Here is a 2,427-nt window from a genome sequence, read left to right as displayed (position 1 = left end):
GGCTTGGAGCACACGTCTTTTGAAGCACGGCCGAAGCGAGCGGGGCGGTGTCTGTGGAATCACCCCGGCAGCATGGAGATGCCAGCGCCTTTTCTGCCCCTGCCGCCGTGTGGAGATGAAGCGGTTCTGGGGGGCTGGGCTTCTTCAGCTCGCCGCCATGAGGGCCAGGAGCGGCTCTGGCGGGCCGGGCTCCCTCTCCATGAGGGTAGGGAGGGGCTCTGGCGGGCTGGGCTCCTTCAGCTCGCCGCCGTGAGGACAAGGAGCAGCTCTGGCAGGCTGGGCTCGTTCAGCTCGCCGCCGTGAGGGCAAGGAGCGGCTCTGGCGGGCCGAGCTCCCTCGCCATGAGGGGCCACCACCGCCATGAGGTGAGGGGGCGGGGGCGGGTACAGGGCACGGGTGGCGGCGGCAGCGGGGCTGGAGACCGGGGCTCCGGGGCAGGAAAGCGCCACCTGAAATACTCACTGCCTCCTATTTAGCTGTTCGGCCGGGGGACTGGGGATGTTGCTCGGCTGTGCGGTTCAGCATTAATTCCTCAGCCTTTCGCTCGGTGTGCTGGCTTTTGTCCTCTGCCACAAGCCAGGCCGCTGCTGTTGAGCTTTGTGAATACAGATTGAACTAATGGCTTATTTGTGATGTTTCTGCTGTCCTCTCTTTAGGCCTTCAGCCGATGACCGATGGCGGTGACCCGCCCGAAGGAGCAGCTCTGAGGTGCCCCGGCCCCGTCGCGTGTGGAACTCCGAGCTGAGCTGTGCTGAGCTGTGCTGGGACAGCCGGGGAGGCGCTCCGGGAGGGCTCTGGAGCCTGCGAGAGCAGATGTGAAGGGATAACCTGCCCGTGGGACACAGCAAGAGCTCTGGAGCCACATGGGTGAGGTGTGACCGTGAGCCAGCCTGGGAAAATGGGCAAAAATATTTTGCTGTCTTAAAGGCCTCTGCTGGCTCCTGTGCTAGCCTCAGGTCCTCAGGGTGGAAATAACGTGGTTTATCCAGAAATAAGTTTAGCTTATCTATTCCTCTTGCTGGATGAAGCCTTGATGAGAGTAGGCATCATCAGAAAAGTGCCTCCACATTTTTTCTGCACTGTAAACCCCCCAGTTCTGGGGTTTTTGTCTCCCAGCAGTAGTCAGCTGCCCGTGGCTGCTCAGTGCCTGTGCCAGTGTTATGCTGCTGGGAGAGAAAGGTGCTGCTAAGCTTTCCTGGCACCAGCGAGGCTGTCTTGGTGCTCAGTGGTGCCAGGTTTTGGCAGCACTCTGCATGCCTGAGAGTGGAGTAACTCCTGCCCGTGGAGACAGGTGACTAGACTGTGAGTGTCCATGCAGCAACAGGCAGCTTTATTGAGATCTAACTTATTTATATAGATAAGAAGGCCCATGAAGGTAATCCTCATTGGCTGAGCCAGTTACTACTCAGCTAACCAGCCAATAGCAGCCTGAGTCTCCAATGGCCTGGGCCTGCTCTTACTGGTCGAATTACATAAGCAAGGTAATTATATAATAAATCACTTATGAAGTTGGAATTATTTATACTGTGTGGCCTACAGGCCAGATGTAGAGCATCACAGAGGAATAGCTCATAAATATGGAACTTGTGTGTGTCATAAAACCTCTGTTCGCATGATGGAGGAAGGCTCCTCCAAGTGATCAGTGCTGCAATAAAAATGAATGCTTTTTGATACTCAAACTGTGTTAGAAAGTTTCTTTTTGGGTGATTTCAGTGTCAGTTCCACAAGGCCCTGTAGTTTCACAGTGGCCCCTTGGTTCTAAAGTGTCACGATGGCCTCAGTCGCACAAGGCCCCACAATGTCCAAAGAGTCCCCTTAATTCCATGGGGCCCTGAAGTCCTACAATGGCCCCTCGGCTCCATGAGGCCCTGCAGTGTCACCCTAGGCAGGAGGCCAGGAGGAACTCGTTCCCCACATGCTGCAGCTCCCTGGGCCAGCTGGCACCAACACCTTCTCCCAGGCCAGCACTGCTGGGTACAGCCAGGGCCGAGCCACACTGCAGCTCCCTGCAAACCACAGTGGGGACTGCCAGGCCAAAACCCGAGTCACAGACAGTTTGTCACTCTTCCTGTCTGTATCTGACCAAGAAATGTCCCATTGTGGGGTCCCCTTTCCTGCAGTCACTGCAGCACTGGGACCATCCCTGGAGCTCTGAGCAAGAGAAATGGCCAGCGTTGCACCTCTGCACTGACTCAGGGATGGTGGGAAATGCTCTCTGGGGTGGCTGGAACCATGGAAAAGGGACAGTTGGGAGCACAGAGGGAAACCCAGCTGGGCTGCTGGACTGGGGTAAGACATCTCTGTCTGGGGGAGAAGTTGGCTGTGAAACTCCCTCCTGTGGATGCTCACGTGCCCAAGAGTTGGGCACTGAAGAGCATCACAACAACAGACAGGAGGATGGGGCGGCCAGGATTAAAGCGCCTCAGG

At 56.7% G+C, this 2,427-nt stretch overlaps 1 non-coding gene across 1 annotated transcript; it reads left to right on the top strand.

Moving 5' to 3' along the window:
- Window positions 1-1,111: 1,111 nt before the first annotated feature.
- LOC134434744 (small nucleolar RNA SNORA74) lies at window positions 1,112-1,315 on the top strand. The gene has a single exon (XR_010031918.1). It is a non-coding gene; the product is annotated as a small nucleolar RNA SNORA74 (small nucleolar RNA).
- Window positions 1,316-2,427: the final 1,112 nt, after the last annotated feature.

The sequence above is a fragment of the Melospiza melodia genome, unplaced genomic scaffold (assembly GCF_035770615.1).
Source record: "Melospiza melodia melodia isolate bMelMel2 unplaced genomic scaffold, bMelMel2.pri scaffold_46, whole genome shotgun sequence".
In the NCBI taxonomy this organism is placed as follows: Eukaryota; Metazoa; Chordata; class Aves; order Passeriformes; family Passerellidae; genus Melospiza; species Melospiza melodia.
The sequence above is the reverse complement of the archived record's forward strand: the minus strand, read 5'-3'. Positions and strand labels throughout refer to the sequence as shown.